The sequence below is a fragment of the Petaurus breviceps genome, unplaced genomic scaffold, assembly GCF_028583685.1.
Source record: "Petaurus breviceps papuanus isolate PSGF00001 unplaced genomic scaffold, PetGlider_PUasm1.0 115, whole genome shotgun sequence".
Classification (NCBI taxonomy): domain Eukaryota; kingdom Metazoa; phylum Chordata; class Mammalia; order Diprotodontia; family Petauridae; genus Petaurus; species Petaurus breviceps.
The window spans coordinates 5,901,986-5,918,457 of record NW_027185612.1 but is presented as its reverse complement, the minus strand read 5'-3'; the positions used below and the strand labels follow the sequence as shown (position 1 = coordinate 5,918,457).

Here is a 16,472-nt window from a genome sequence, read left to right as displayed (position 1 = left end):
TAGATAACTTTTGCAGAGGTGTACTGAAGACAGCGCATACAGGCTCATGAGAGCCGATTGTTAAAATTTCAGTGTGAATGTTTACAGCTCAGAAATCCAGTATAACAAATCAGGACTTGATTTATTGTCTTATTCAAAGTCTAGACTTAATAAAATGATGGAGAAAAAGGCCAATAATGGAGATTAATCTTTTTTTTTCTTTTTGGAGGGCAATTGGGTTAAGTGATTTTCCCAAGGTCACATGGCTAGTTTTTGTGCTAAGTGTCTGAGGCCACATTTGAACTCAGGTCCTCTTGACTCCAGGGCTGGTGCTCTATACACTGCATCACCTAGCAGCCCCAATGCAAATTAATCTTAAAAGTGTGCCATACATGCTTTTTTTTTATTTTAGGGAGATAGTTTTTAAACATTTAGTAGCTGACCACTTCTTTTCCTCCACTAGTATACATCAAGAGAAATATCTGGCACACAAGAACTGGAAATTGAGGGGATGCCCATCAATTGGGTAATGCCTGAAAAAGTCGAAATATATAAATGTAATGGAATATTATTGTGTCATAAGGAATGATGAACAGGCAGACTTCAGAAAATCCTGGAAAGACTTATATGAAGTGATGCTGAGTGAAGTGAGCAGAACTAAGAGAACATTGTTCACAGAAGCAGCCACAGTGTGTGATGACTGATTTTGATAGGCATTCTCAGCAATGCAAGGACCTTATATTATTCTTGCCAAGAAAATCCCAAATGGGGTCATGAAGAGTCAGACAAGACTGAACCACAGCAATAATACCTAGCACAGTGATATATATATATATATATATATGTATGTATGTATATATATATATATGTGTGTGTGTGTGTGTGTGTGTATTTTTGTATGTATGTGTGTATATATCTATATAGAATACATTCAGAAGTATTTCTTGATAAATGAGTGAATAGTTCACTGAAAATAAATAAAGAATAATATAAGATCAGACCCACTAGACCAAACTACCCTGAACAAGTCATTTAATCCCTCACTGCACCAGGCAACTCTCAAAAACTATAAATTTGAAGAGTTGCTGATGTGTACTAATAGAGGGTGTGTAGGGAAAGAAAGAAAAGGAAGTGAGGGAAGGAGAGAAAAAAGGAAATAAAGAAGGGAGGATGATTTACTAAGCACATTAATCCCTTATTATGTGCCAAGCATTGTCTTGAAAAAATAGAAGAGAAGTTGTGTCCCCGTTGGGCTGATCCAAAGGGACAAGTACATTCTTAGATAAGGTCCCCAGGAGTAGAGATCCTCAGGGTAGTAGGTCCTGCATGAGCTCTCTCATTTTGTGTGCACACAGTTTTCCCACTCTACAGTAATTCTCCAGTAGAAATGGAAAGCTGTCAATCAGGTTAGCAGCCCTGGAGTAAAATTACCCAATGCTGGTTTATGTAAAATCCTCCCTAATGATGCTGGTGAGGATGGTGCCTAATGTTGAGGCATGACTGTAGCTTAAGGCCCACTAGCTCTGCATTTATAAACCCTTGGGGCTTCTCTGACTCAAAGTTGAAGCAAAAGCCAATCAGGAGCTTCAGATTCTACTGTGGACAGATGGCAGAGAAAACTTGATTGCTTGCCTCCACATATCATGCCCAATCCCTGCTGTCCTGCTTCTAGGAACCATGCTATCTATGTAGAGATTGCTCCTTGAAGCTCAATGGCCTGATGCCTAGAAAATGTTCAAAAAGATTGGGGGTCCTGGGGGACCTATATGACCTCCTTGGTTAAAAGGAGGGGTTGAAAGTGTTACTATTCACAAGGCACCTTTGCTGCCCTCAACTGAATATCCTTGCCAGCAAAAATGTAAATGAAGAGATTACCTCTGCCACCATGATACCTGGGTCACTTAAGGTCCCAAACGGGGCTCAGATTACAGGAAAATCAGACACAATTGAGATAAGGGGCTTTGTCCAAACTATCCCGACATTTTTAAATTTACCACTGCAGTTTTCTCCTATGGGCCATTAGGGAGACTTTGGTGGATACAATTTGAAGAATGAGGAGTCTGTCAAGCACTGATGCTTTGCAAGGAAGTATTGCTTCAGAAGAGACAGCTCATAACACGCCAGAAAGGACAGCATCAATCACCACTGGTTCCACTATCTGATGGCATTGAATAGAATGCCACCACAGCATCTCAGGGTCATGTATCAAGCAGTCCGAACCGCCATGGAAGGTAGGGAAAGGAAAAGAGGATTTGTCAAACACTACTGCACACTTCTCTTGGGAACTGAGATTGGAGAAAGAACCAAGAGGTTTTGCAGCCTGTCATGGGTACGCTTTCCAACCAGAAGAGTCACTGGATAGCCTTGTGCTCGGGGGACATTTCTCACTGATGAGTTCTTTTGACCTGAGTCTCTGTTCCAACTCTGCAAAGATGATGCTTCAGAAAGAACTTAGGACCTTAGATTTGGAGGAGACCAGAGAAACCACAAAATCCAAGCAACACTAGAAATAAATCCTTACTACAACATATTCGGACAAGTAGTCATCTAGCTTTTGCTTGAGGGTCTCAAGAAAATACCCTCAAAGCCCTAAGTTTTATTAATTTTTTTGGTTTGTTCTGAATTTGTGATCTCATCAATCTAGGAACTCCTGATATAAAAAGTCCTTTCTCAAATCAAAACTCTTCTGTAACCAATAATCTCATAGAGTTTCAAAGGCTACCAAGAAGTTCAGGGACTTTACTCATGGGCATATATATCAGAGGCAGGCTTTGCACCCACATCTTTTCCTGATTCCAAAACTGGCTCCCAATCCAATATTCCATGCTAGCTCTCACCCTAAGACTTTCTCCATCAAATTAATCACACTTTATAAGAAACCCGAAGTATTCAATATTTAGTACCCAACACTATGTGGAGGGCTGTGGAAAGATAAAATGAAATAGACCTTATCAGCCTTCAGAGAGGGATGGGAACACTTTGGTGCTTTGTGTGGGATGTAATCTCAATGTTCTCAGTGGAGGGTGAATCCTAGTGAAAGACGGATCAATCTTTCTCCCCCACCCCCAACACTCTTCCCATTTGCAACCTTATAATCAATAATATTATTGTTTCTAGCTGCTACCCACTGACTCATGACTACTTGAGCCTAAAGAACACAGGACATTGAAGTTTTGACTTTTGAACCAGGATTCAGTCAACAGTCTTTCTACCCAGATCTCCCTGGAATCCTTTGGTCTCCATTTTGCCCCAACACATATGACCTCACATGGAATTTCTCTGTGAGCAAATCATATACCCTCATTTCAGCAGACTAAAAGCTGCTTGAAGGCAAGAACTGAGATGGTGCCCCCTCTCCCCTCATCTTGTTTCCCTAGCATTGAGCATAGTGGCTTGCATTAAAAGATCATTAACTAATGTCTTAGAGAAGGAAATGGCAGACCACTCTAGTATCTTCACCAAGAATGAGACCACAAAGAGTCGGACACAACTAAAACAACTGAACAACAAAGAACAAATGTCTATTTAAGTAGAAGAGGAAGAGACTCCAAAATTTTTCAGCTCACATGGCCCTCTCATGTTCTCCTGTTCTCTGGTCCTTTGAGGAAGTGAAGCGCTATAGAATACATACATATATAGAACACAATGAGTACAGAAAGGAAGCAAACTAGAGCCCTCTGAAAAGTTTTCCAGTTGATCATTTCCCCCCTTTTCTACTTGGTTTTTCAACTTATGTCAGCATTTTGGGGTTTACAAAGCACTTTATGGACATTCTCTCATTTGATCTTCACAACAACTCTGTGAGGTGGGTGCTATTTTTACCCCCATTTTACACATAAGAGAAGTGGGGCTCAAAGAGGTTATGATTTGCCTATGGTCCCAAAGATTCACAAATTGTGGAAGAGCTTTCGATCTCAGGTGTTCCAGACTCCCAAATCTAGTCCTTCAGCTATTATGCATTTACCTGCAGCAACTTCCCAAGGACTGACCGCTACTGTGCTTCACATCTATCACCTGTCTCAATAATATAATCAGCAAAACTCTCAGAGCACATGATTCAAAATGGACAGCAGAATAAGGAAAGTAGATAAGATATGAGACTTGACTGCCTTGAAAATGCCTCAAGTTTCTAAGTCCTCAGATACTGTCTCCTATAATCCCTTCTTTTCCTTAACCCTCTAAAGGAATCAAGAGAAAGACAGTGGTAGTTAAAGTCTCCTAGCTCTTCTCCAGAGCCTTCTTACCTTGGTTCCTGGGGCTGCTTCCTCTTCAAGAAGCTCTTCCATAGTCACAGCTCCTCAAGAGAGGCGTGAAGAACCAAGAAGATCAGATCTGTGCGGCCGCACAGTCTGGCAGTGCAATCAGCATTAAAAATAACTACTTCTCATCTGTTCAAACTAATCACGTTTTTTTTTTTTAAGACAAAAACACCCCCAAGTCCACAGCAAAATTCTCAGCAAATAAGAAATGTTACTTATTATTTCTGTTCAAGGCTAGTGAATACTGAGGGTGCAGAGAGGAACTGAGTTCAGCCAAGGGGTGTTCTTGTGGCTGCTGAATGAAGAGGCAAGAAGGGGCAGGAAGGGGCATCACCTGAGAGTCAGGTGACTAAAAACCCAAGCTGATTTCTCTGTTGTGTGACTATGCAATGAAGGTACCTGGAAATCTGGCTTCTAGTGCCCTAATTCCAAACTGAGGTGTGACCTTTTCTCAGAGAAATATGCAGAATCTCTGGAAGTCTGCCCCAGCCCGCTCCTATCCAGATTCTATACTGATTTCAATAAAACTTTATTTGCATATACCTCCACATGGCACAGACCTTTTCTCACCTATAATCACTTGTTTCTTAATGCTCATTCTGTAATTGATTCTATGAAAGAACACAGAGTAGGAGATTTACTGCATGACTTTTATTGGCTAGATCACTTAACCTTTCTGTGGTTCAGTTTTCCCTTCTATATAATGGGAAGCATAACCCTTAGCCTTCAATGTCTTATAAAGATTGTTGTGCAGATGAATTGATGGAGAAAGCAGATATGAGAGGACTTTGAGTTGCACAAAAAAAGACTTAAATGATCATTGTTAATATTAGCAAATGGTTACTTCCTAAAAGATACAGACAAGGTGAGTGATTTTCCAAAGCCCATACATGCATCTAGTTAGAGAAGGGGCAAGGACAAGAATCCAGGTTCAAAGTCTATTGCTTTTCCAATCACACTAATTAAAGTATGGAGGGACTGGAAATAGGAAATGATTTGTGTTTGAGACAGGTCCTCCAGTGGAGACTGGCATGGTATCTGTGTGTGCTTGTACAGTCTGACATAGTGGAGGGTGGAGAAATGACAATTTTGTGGAACCTTTAGCAATGACCTTAACAGTTAGCATCTATTTTCCATTATATATAGTAAACTGCCACAGGATAAATAACATGCCACCTTATTTGCTAACATCAGGAGCTGTCACTTTCAACAATAAACTGGAAATACAGGAAGGCACATCCCCTCTTATAATTAGCATTAGGCATTGAAAAGAGATCTTAGAAGTATTTGGCATGCCTCTAAATAGCACATATAGTCCAGGATTATTTATTTGTTGCTCCAAACTGCTTTGCACCTGACTTCACTCAATGTCCTCTCCTCACTGAATTCCTCACTACCTACAAGGCCTATTCAGCTTCTACTATTTCAGTCAAGCTTTCCTTGTCTACCAAAGACTGAAAGGACTTCTCCCTCCCCTGAACTCCTCCTCACTGCCTGACCTCCTCACTTGGCACTAAACACTTATTACATTGAGTGACTTATATTTTTTAGAGTCCTTTTCTCACTTGAAATCTCAATTCTCCTATCATTTCCCCCTTGACACCTACTCTGATCCCTGCCCCCTGCTCTCACCTTCCTAAACTTTACCTGTATCCTCCGTGTGTGTGTGTGTGTGTGTGTGTGTGTGTGTGCACGTTGTGTTCTATATTCTACTCTCAGAAGAATATAAGCTCCTTAGGGGTAAGAACTGTTTCAGCTTTGTTTTTGTATCCCCGAAACTTGGCAGTGTGCCTTGCCCACAGTAGGTGCTTAATAAATATTGTTGAGCTGAATTTATATCTACATATGCATTGTGGATATGTGTATATATATACATATATACACATACATACTATATACTTATACACATACATATATGACTAGACTATAAATACTTTGAGGGTTGGGAACAAATCATACCTCTCTGTAGCATGCCTGTGTCTTTCTGTCTCTGTCTCTGTCTCTTTCTCCTCTTTAGAGCCTCCTACAATTCCAAGCACACATTTAGGCATTTAACAAATTAGTGTTGACTGTTGGATGAATTACTTTTCATAGCAGATGTAAAATTTCATATTCCATCTCTTTTCCTGAAGGATATGATTTTAGTCAAAGGGCTGAAGCTGATCTCCAAGATAATGAATAAACTGGTCAATGACCTCAAACTCAGGGGACAGTGGTGAAGAAGCAGAGCCATAGCCCAAAGATGACAAGGCCTTGGAGCAAGGGACAGTGGAGGTACCAAAGAAGGGGATAATTCAGCACCAAGAAATGGGAGGTTCAGCAGATGGGAGAAGTGAAGGAGGAGTCAGAGTGACGCTCTGGACAATACAGGCCAGACAAGAACTCAAGGTTCTAGGTGGGATATAAAAGATTTGCTGGAGAAAAAAAATGGGAATTCCCAAATGGTATGTTTTCCTAGTGACATAAGATGGCTATGGCCTCCTAGGGACTGGATGTCTAGCAGTGCCTTGTACTTAGCAGACACTCAATAAATATGTGTTGAATTGGATGTGACACATGCCCAAACTACATTAATAAGAATCAGGACACCTTAAGAGTTGGAAAAGATTATACAGGCCAACCTGGCTCACATTGTAGAGAGCCCTTCTATCACATCCCTGACAGACAAGATAAGGAGGTGGAGGGGAGGGTGGGAGCAGAGGCAACTGAGATGTTGAGTAACGTCTTATCAGCAATGGCAGAAGGAACTTGGTGTGTTTAGTATGGAGGGGTGGAGATTAAGGGGGCACTCAAGGCAGATCTTCAAACACTGAAAGAGGTAGCTATGATGCAGAAGAGAGAACAACAGACTTGCAGAGTTTTTGCTCCAGAGGACAGAACTTAAATCAACCAGCAGAAGATGTAAGAAGATGGATTTGGGATCCCAAATTAAGGTATAGATGAGGATGGGAACTGGATCTGTGATTTCATCAGCATAGTACACTTCCAGATGAGGAAATTCCCCCTTTCTCAATTCAGGTTGGTCCTTTTTCTGAAATAAATACTCTTGAAAAGTTGCCTGTATCATTCAAAGTTGAGATTCACACAGTGAATATTTATCAGAGGTGAGATTCGAACCCAGCCAGATTATCCCGGTTCTGAGGCCATCTCTTTAGTTACTGTAACATGTTTAACTCTCACAAATTAGGAAAGAATCATCAATGACCAGGTTTGGAAGGGACATATAAAGATAATTTAGCTAATTCTCCTGTCTTCAAACAAGACTATGTTGACATTTCTCCAAATTGAAGGGACTTTATTTTGTGCTTAAAAAAGCCTTCAAAATTGAGAAGGGGACTCCCACCCATGTTCAAGTTTTTATACAGTTCTTAGAGGCAGAAGATTTTCTTTCTTTAGTCTTAACCCATTTCATCCTCCATTCTTCATGAATCTGGAGATCAGTAGGTCACCACACTGTGTCAAAAACTCCTAATAAGTTCATATCCCTATTGGGAGGTGAGGGAGGTCTGAGGATACAAGCCAGCTTTGGAGAGGGCAGTTCTAGAGTTTTTGGTGTATGATACAGTAATTGGTAGGAGTACGGAGGAAAAGCTATAGAGAAAAAAGTCAGATGAGTGACAGGGACAGGAACCAGAACAAAAAAACAAAACAAAACCGAAAAAAACCCCAAAACCAAACCCTCTCACATACTGATGTAGAATCATCTTCCTATTTAAGTACTACTTTCATGATGTTCTATTCTACCTTATTTCCTACAGTTCCACAATAGACAAGCTCTACTCCATTTGGACAAGTGACCTCACTGTGCCCCATATATGCCAGGCTCCAGGCTCTTGCCTTTGCTTGGGATGCTCCTCCACTAACACCAGCCCCCAAACCTACCAATTTTCTAAGCCCTCCCTATTAAGTCCTATTTATACTCCAAAGGTGCTACCTCCTCCACTCATAGCTTTGGCATTCCCCAAGGATTCCACCCCACAACTGTCCTTCCTTCCTGGGTATCACTCACTGTAGCATCTACTTGTTCTAGGATTCACCCATTTCCCCCCTCCTCTACTAGACTATAAAGTATTGGAGGATCTGTGGGAGCTGAGTTTTACATTTCTTTTAGTTTTCCACATCATTCAACACAGATCCACAATTGTAATAGATACCTCACAGATATTGGCTGATATATGAATTGAGCGACTCAGGTAAATGACTTCCAAAATAGCTGAGAAAGAATTTGGTCGCTCTTTGTGAAAGGGTAGGAAAGGGATGTATATCCTTTGCTAGATTAACATATATTCCTCTCTCTCTACTGTGGGTTCTCTGAGAACACGTCTTGGGCCTTTTACTCTTTTTCATTTTCTTATAGTCTCTTAATTGGCGATCTCATTAGTCCATGTATACATTCATCTATTTGCCTGTTGTAATCCCACCCCACCCCAGTAAAATGTAAGCATCTTGAGGACAGGGACTGCTTTCCATTTTGGCCTTGTATTCCCAGTCCCTGGCACAGTGACATACTTATACATACAAGATAAGTAATATGTTTATTATATTGGATGGAGTGGACAAAGAGGGTGTGCCAGAGTGGGGGAGGGGGAGAATGACTATTATTTGGAAGAGAACTAGTCTTTATTTCCCTTTCTCTTGAATTAATTTCTTTTTATTATAGAAGTTTTGTTTTTACTAATAATTATATGAGGAAAAAATTCGGTATGTCTTATAAACCATTTGGACAGTAGAGAAATGATCTCCCCATAACTCCCTCCCCCCAGAAAAAAAAATTAAAGTCTAAAACCAGGTTGGTCCCTTTGATTCCATTCCTTTTCATGTTATTCTGTGTGTGTCATGTGAAAGCAAGGTTGCTATGGCAACCACTCATTATTTTCCAGGACTTGGCTAGATACTTTAACAGGAAAAAAAATCCCCCATATCTTTCTAGCCTTCAGACAGTCTTAATTTATACCTTATACCAATCTCCCCTTTTCCACAATTCCTTAACTAAGCTCTATGCAGTTTTAGCAAGCCTAACTAACCTGCAACTTTGTCACTGAATGAACTTTAGGGAATAATTCAACGACATGACTTTTTCAGATGGTTAATAATCCCTGGGGGATAGAGATGTGTGTCTGTCTGTGTGTGAGTGTGTGTGTGTCTGCCTGTCTGTCTGTTTCTTCATCTTTGCTGACACTTTGCAACCTGCCTCTCTCTTCAGGGCAAAATATGCATTTGAAGAGGAATTTCCTTCCCCCCCCCACTTAAGTCAATTAATTAACAAATACTTACGGAATTAGCATATTGGAAAAAGCCCTGAATTGGGAGTGAAAGGATTTAGGTTCTAATCCTAGCCCTGGTACTCATTCTGTACGACCTTGGTGAAGTGACTTCACTGATCTGGGGCTTAGTTTCCTTATCTGTAAAATGAGGGTGCTGGGCTAGAAGGCCTGTATGATCTTTTATAGTTCTAAATGTATGATCCTATAACTGCCTACCAAGCTCTATGCTAGGCACTATAGGGGGATACAAAGATGCCAGCCCTAAAGGCAGGGAGCTTACAATCTAGTTAGGGTGAGAAGACATGAACAAGAAAAAATACTGCAGAAAAAAATCAGCCAGTAATAAAAGAGAAGTGACATTTTGTATCTTTCCCCAGAAATAAAAAATTAAGAACAGAATCCACACGGGAATAGCACTGAGACTTCTGAAGATGTCACTCAAAAATACAGGACAGAAGAGGGGGGGGTCAGTGGGAAGAAAAACAGCTGGAGAAAAGGAGTGATATCAACCTTTCCAATTTGTTTTTGCAGACAGGCTTTTATTATTGAATGACTTGATTTTAGAACTGGAAGGTGGTCCAACCCTCTTATTTTATAGACAAGGAAACTAAGGCCCAGAGACACTAAAAAAAATGTTGTTAAGTGTTATAAAGCTAATTAGTAAGAGGACGAGGACTAGAATTCAGATCTCTGGCTCTCAGTCCAATATTGTTCCCAATATATTATGATTTCCTCAGAAATTTGACTCCGAGTTGGACGGTATCTCAGAGAACATTTTGTAGGCCTCAGCACTGTGGAGCAGTGTTTGTTTTCATGGCGTCTCTGATCAATTGACGGAGCAGACACTGTGTACAGATGCTCTGTACTAGGCATCAGGGCCTGACAAGACAGACTGCAGCAAATCTGCGAAGCTGACAAAGTTTGTTTTCCTTGCCCTCCCCAACTCCAACTTTTTTTTTCCCTTCTCCCACTTAATATCCTTTTCACCAATGCCTGGTTCTTTCATGAGGAACTTTGGCTACCTAATGGATACCCAATAGAATTGGAACTGCTCTTCCTACCAAGCCCTCCATGCACTGGAATTTTTCTTCTCCTTTCTTACCTATCAAACCATTTATCTTGTGATTCATTCTTCGGGGTTCTCTTTTTTACTCTAAGGTGGTAGCAAACTTTGGCTGCTAGGTGACACAGTGGATAGAATGCTGGGTCTGGAGTCAGACTCCTCCTGATTTTAAATCTGGCCTCAGACATTTATTAGCTATGTGACCCTGGGCAAGTCACTTAAACCTGTCTGCCTCATTTCTTCATCTATAAAATGAGCTGAAGAAGAAAATGACAGACTCCAGTATTCGTCAGACATGACTGAAAGACAATTGAAAATTTCTTAATGGTACCAAGGACCAGGTCCCCTACTTGGGAGTGTAGTATAGTAGACAGAGTTAAGAGCCTTGGATTTGAGACAATCTGGATTCAAATCCTACCTGAGACACTCAATAGTGGTATGGCCGTAGGTTAGTCATTTAACTTTTCTCAACCTATGTTTATTCATGTGTAAAATGGGTGCAATTATTAAGCAGCACTTACCTATCCACACTGTTGTTGTGGGGTTCCAATGAGATAATCTATTTTAATCATTTTGGAAAAGTTAGAAATTTTTTCTTTAATAGTCCTGTGATTACATTGGTATGAGGAACTCCTGGCAAGTCAACCTTCTTCAACCAGCATAGTTTGGCATATTCTCTGCAACTTTTAACCTTAAAGAGTTCTCTAGAGCACTGAAAGGTTGTGACTGGTCCAAAATCACATAGGCTATGTATGCCAGAAAGGGAATTTGAACTCAGGTCTTTCCTGACTCCAGGGCCAGCTCGCTATTTACTACAGCATGCTGCCTTTCTTGCAAATCTGAAAGCACTGAATCTATAACTATCTCTATATATCTATATATGTGTATGTATACGCAAACATACACACATATAATTACATATAAATTATATATACATATACAATTATAACCATATATAAGATGTCATTATGGTTATAACTGGCAGAGACTCAATAAATCTTACTAAAAGACTAGTAGAGAATTTAGTTTTTAGTTTTTTGTGTCCTTTATAGCGATGGTGCTTTTGCCCATTCTTTTCAGATCCTCTGCTCAGGGTTGCATTTCCAGTAGCGGACCTTTTCATGGGGTAGTGGGACCTGGACGCCAAAAAGCCCTAAGACCATGTCTTTGAAAGCAACCCAGTTTCCTGGGAGAAAATTTTCCCTTGTTGCAGAACACATGCCCTTGATCAGAACAGATACAGGGTTACTGACCCAAGGACTCTCTTTTTGCGCCAGATCCCCAAGGTTCATGCGTCTGGCAACTAAACAAAACCTGTCTTTTCTCCTTCAATATCTGGTATCAACAAAGTTATCTCTGCAGACTCCCTGAATTTTCCCCTCCATAGATCACTGATGCCTGCTCCCAAAGACACTTGGACCCCATGCATTACCTTATTAGCATCCTTAACATTCCTTTCCCTGCCCCTTTTCTATATAAGCTTTAGACTAACCCCCACTAAGTTGCTAGTTCCCCAAAGGAACTTCACCCTTTACTACTTATTGGCATTACACTAAACTGTCACTTGCCTGAAAGACAGCTTGAGTGTGTGAATTCATTCTAGGTAAATCTGCCTTGTTCCCTGTCATTCTCGGGGTTCCGAGCACCCCTAACCATGTCACATTCACACTTTCTCATTCAATTTCCCTTGTGAGTATAGTTCCACATTTATAACTCAGCCCTCAGCTGAAAGTTAGAGGATCTAGTCTGGAATTGTGGAACATTTTTTTCTCCCTCTTTACAAAGCTGATCGTCCCAGTTTGATCAGGGATCAAACTCTCACCCTTGGTCTCAGCACCATAATCTAATAGATTTTAGACTGAAATTAATACAGGATACAAGTTTTGTTTTCTTTTTTTTTTCAACTGCAAACCAATGTAGATTTTGAGGATAATGAAAAGTATAATCATAAGCATGAGGTTATTGAGGACCAGTGACATTAGTGTAGATAACTTCCTGAGCCTTCAAAATGCCCGATCTTCTTTTTGAATGAGAATATTGAAAATAATGACCTGACAGGTTTATTGGGAAGGGTGGGGAGGGAGATCTACTTGAGTTTTTTTCTTGATTAAAGAAATCATATCCCATCTATTGTTGTACAGTGTTCCCTGAGGTTTGAAATGAAGCCTGGGCTCTCTTCTCCAAATGATCTCCGTTTAGCTTAATTGTGCACCCAACTCAGCTTTACTATGTTAAGGCATCTGGTGAACATTGGATAATATCATTTCTCTCAGCCTATATTCCTCTCTCTAGCTAGAATAAAGAAACATCATTAACATGCCTTTGTTTCACCAAAAAACACACCTCTGATGAAATTCCCCAAATGCCGCACCAAATTTAGGGGCTAACTGAACTGTGAGGCTATCTTTAAGCTCTGCCATCTTGGCCATTTTCCTGCACTTAAGAAATTTACTAGACGTTGACAGAAGCTATAATTCTTCATATGCAGCTGCTTTCCCTCCCAACCCCCCAAGCATGACCAGAAAAACAATTTCTAAACAGTAAACTCTGCCCTCTGCTGACCACACACTGAAAGTGCAAAACCCTCTTTCCCCTCAGAATTTGATTATTTGCATTGATAGGTAACTAGGGCACAGTATCAGCTAGCATTTACATAACGTCTTACGGTTCGTGAAGGCTCTCCGGGATGTCTCCTTTTATTGAGATGATGATGAAAATGATAATGATAACAATAACAGCTAACATCGTATAGCACTAGGAAGTTTGCAAAGCACTTTGCAAACATCATCTCATTTCATACTCACAAAAACCCTGGGAAGTCGAAACTATCATTAGATTTCTTTAAATGATGTATTTCTGCCTAAGAACGCCGATACCTTAAAAACAGTGGCTTCAGTGCAAATGAATTTCCTTTTCAGGTATAGAGAAAGGTTTTTATTTCTCTGTGTCTTAATTGTCTTTCTGGTTTATTGGAAAAGAGGTCATTTCTCAGCTCCTCACCAGAAGACATTGAAGGTCACAAAGTTACTGTGGAATATGAATAGGTGTGGAATTTTAGCCTCCTGTATGATTCCAAATGTTTAAAGAAGTTATTTGCTGATATTTATGTTTAATGCTTTTTGCTGCCTTTGGTTTTTATTATTTTATTACTTATCACTACCAGATATTATATTACAATATCACTCTCCCAACCCAGCCCACTACAATTCACAGCATTCAATTTTCCTTTAAACAAACAAAAATAGTTAGGAGAAACCAACTGATCAAGAGACTATGTCAGGGTATGTAACATTCTGGACCGATAGGGCCTCCCGTCTTGGTCAGATGAGGAAGCCAGGCTTCCTTATTTGCTCTCTGGATCATGATTGAGTTCTGCTTGCTTTGAGTGTTCTTTTTGTTTTCCTCTTTAGAGTCACTGCCCATATACTTTCTTCCCATTGTATTCTTGGGCTTTCCTCCTTCCTCACAAAAGCTATCCCTGCTCCTGATTTTACTATTTCCCCTCTTTTCTGTTGTGGTACCACCATTTCCCCACTGTCATATGTTTGAAACCATAGTCTTGTCTAGTCTAGGCTTGCATGACCTTCCCCAAGGACATTTGTACCAAGCTTCTAACCTAGCTCTGTTCTCTCCCAGCTCTAATTCATTCCTCAGTAGCGCCTGACTGATCTTTCTAATGTATGATTCATCTGCTAGAAACCTTTCAAGGGCTCCCTGTTGTTTAAACCCCTGGCATTCAGGGCCTTTTATAATTTCACCTGACTGACTCTCTAGCTTGGTCAGTTACATCCCTCCATGACTGTTATGCTCCAGTTTATGGATTACTTGTTGAATTTTCTCACCTCCATACCTTTACCCGCATTGTTCCCTATTCCTGAAATACCCAATACTTCTTTCAGTCTGCCCTGCCCCTCTCAGGTCCTCCTGTGGCACTGAACACTGCCTCTACCTGTTAAATTCCTACCTAGTCCTAAAAGCCCAACTCATACGCTCCCACTTCTAAGGATCCTTTCCCACCTGCCATTTGTCCCTTCCCCAAGCTCACAGAAAACTTTATGGCACATTTTAAGAATGATTTTGATGAACTGTCATACATCCAAAGAAGCTGACCAGTAAGGTGAGGGAATTGAACACTGTGCCAAGAAGAAGTCAGGTGAAGGAGCTGGGCATATTAGCCTGGAATAGAGAAGATTAAGTGTGTATATGAAGCCTTTCCAAGTATTTCAAAGAGCGGTCATTTGGAAGAAGGACGAGACTTGGTTTGCTTGGCTTTAGTTAGCAGAAACAGGACCAAGAGATGGATATTCCAGTGAGTCAGATTTTTGCTCATCTTCAGGAAAATCCTCTTAACAAACCTTTTTTTAGCTGCCAGTTAACTGGAAAAGTCAATCAATCATTGTCCATTAGAGGAAAGTTGATTCAAGTCAGGGACCAAAGCTGCGACCTGTAACTTGTTCATGCCCAGTGGATCTGACCCGTGCAAAACGTTTCATTCAACAAAATGCATCATGTGGACAGCAAGGGCCCTCATTCTGTTCATTTAAGAACTAAGAGATTGCTTATCCTTTAGCTTCACATTATTACAAAAGGATAGATTAATTCTCTTGGGCCATTTTCTTCTATTTTGGAGAGGAGAGAGAAAAAAATAGGTTTTTTAAGCCTTCTTTTATATTGATATTTTGTTAACTGTTTACAGCAGTTGCATTTGCTCCTGAATCAGTTCAATTCAGCTAACACTCATTAAACTTCATGAGTGTGTAGATCACTTTACTTTGGAGTAGGAGAAAGAAATACTTCATAAAAAGAGTCCCTGCCCACATACAGCTTGTGGGATAATATACAGAAGCAATTAACTACCGTGCAAAGTCCTGCATATGTGCATGAAAGAGGGTGAGTCAAAGTGCTGGTGGTCTGAGGAGGCTGAAACATATAACACGTGTACCTTGTGCTGGGCATGCCCTCACACTATATACCACCAATGAACGCTGCCAGAAACACCTCAGCTCTGATTCAAGAATGTTAGATGTGAGGACTTGCAGGGTTTTTACTGTACATGCAAAATCATTAAATGAGCTTTGGCTTGGGATTACGACAGAATTTCCAACAGTTTCTGAAATGGTCCTAAACATACTTCTGCCATTTTATACTATGTATTTATGCAAAGCGGCAGTCTCAGAATTGACAATTATAAAATCAAAATATCGATCAACTCTGAAAAACATTGAAGGTGCTCCATGTCCTGTAGTATCAAATATTCCACCAAGATTTAATTCTTTATGTAAAAATAAACCAGCACATCTATCTTATTAGTATGCAAATTTGTATTTATATTTAGTAAATGGTAAAATGATATGTATACCAAAGAATTGTTTTAAAATAAATGTCTTTATGATTTATTATCAGTAAATGTTTGATTTTTATTCCTTTATTTTATATACCTATATACTTGGGATCATGTAAAAATTTCTCAGGTGAAAAGGGGTCTCTAGTGGAAAAAGTTGAAGAAGCCCTGATATAGTCATGCCTTCCCTAGCCTATAGTTAGTTGAGAAGTAGTTAACAAACTACTTAGTTGATGAACTCAATTATAAATTATTCTGTCTGAGACATAAAACCCTCCAGAATCTGATCCTTTCCTACTATAACCAACTCCATCTTTTGTTACTTTGTAAAATGTACCTTTTTCCCCAGTTAAGTCAGTTCGTTTTCTTCTAAACATGTTCCAACATTTCATTCCTCCAAATCAATCGAAAAGCACTTATTAAGCATCAACTCTAGACTAAGCTTGGTGCTAAAAGCCTGCAATTCAGACAGTAAAAAATGCCTACCCTCAAGCACCTTACATTCTACTAGCAAGGACAACACATATTCTCTCTCTCTCTCTCTCTCTCTCTCTCTCTCTCTCTCT

General features: G+C 40.0%; 1 protein-coding gene across 1 annotated transcript in view; it reads right to left on the bottom strand.

Annotated features, from left to right (window-relative positions):
- The window catches only part of DPP6 (dipeptidyl peptidase like 6), a 990,703-nt gene that overhangs the window by 943,820 nt on the left and 30,411 nt on the right, over positions 1-16,472 (bottom strand). The gene's annotated exons all lie outside the window — the stretch shown is intronic.